The sequence below is a fragment of the Nothoprocta perdicaria genome, unplaced genomic scaffold (assembly GCF_003342845.1).
Source record: "Nothoprocta perdicaria isolate Ctin4 unplaced genomic scaffold, notPer1 scaffold_367, whole genome shotgun sequence".
Taxonomy (NCBI): Eukaryota; Metazoa; Chordata; class Aves; order Tinamiformes; family Tinamidae; genus Nothoprocta; species Nothoprocta perdicaria.
The window spans coordinates 387217-388197 of record NW_020455607.1 but is presented as its reverse complement, the minus strand read 5'-3'; positions in this window follow the sequence as shown (position 1 = coordinate 388197).

Below are 981 nucleotides of genomic sequence, written 5' to 3'. Positions count from 1 at the left end.
CCGCCGGGAGCCGGGTCGAGCCGGGCCGGGAAGGGGCCACTCCGCCGGGATCCGAGTCGATCCGGCCGGGATGGGGCCACCGCGCAGCAGGGAGATGCCCCCCTCGTCGGGGCGCGGGGCATCCACCCGTACTGGGGGTCCCGTGGGGCGAGGCGGCCCCACCTGCCGCTGTCCGRCCTCACCTGCGCACGGCGCAGCGGGACGGCCGCGGGAGGCCATGGACCCCCWGGGCTTGCGTGTGGCACATGCAGGGGTCGGGGGGAACCTCCCACCCACTGTGAGCCCCCATTTTTGGGGCAGGGCCGGTAAGGAGCGTGCCCATCATCGCGTGGGTGAAACCAGGAGGGAGGTTCATGCTGAGAGCAGCAAGACACCCCAATGGGCCAAGCAACGTGATGGTACCGGCAACACCGGCTGCAGGAGCAGGGAACTGCTGCTGGCTCGGGATGGCAAATATGCTGCAAAGGAAGACCACGCATCATCCTGCAGCTGGTTCCCAAAGCAGAAGAAATCCGGGCTTTCCTGGGCAGGTGAACAGCCTCCTGGTGTGCAGCGTCTGCTCTCTCCTGCAATGCATGGGCTACAGCAGAGCCAGGCCTGAGCTTTTGGATCAGGAGGGAAGCAAAACGTGGGCATTTCCCTGTCATCCATAGTCCGGAGTCCCCCCTGCCACAGCAGCCTCCATCTCATCCTGACATCCTGACACGTCTCTTCAGCCATTTCCATGTCCCCCTGCAAAATGACTACATGATTCCCATGCAGGAAGAAAACATAAAACTAATGTAACCAGGAACTGTGTGAGGAGGTGGAGGTGAGCAGAAAAGCTCAACCTGGGAAATGTCCCTCCCCCAGATGCCCTTCCAAGGAATGCAAGGACTGGCAAGGCTACCTCAGGTGAGCGGAGAGGCGCCAGCGTGGTGCGGGACTTGCCCACTGTTTGCACTTGAGGGCACTGGGCCCGGCGCAAAGCTCCCGTGCAGC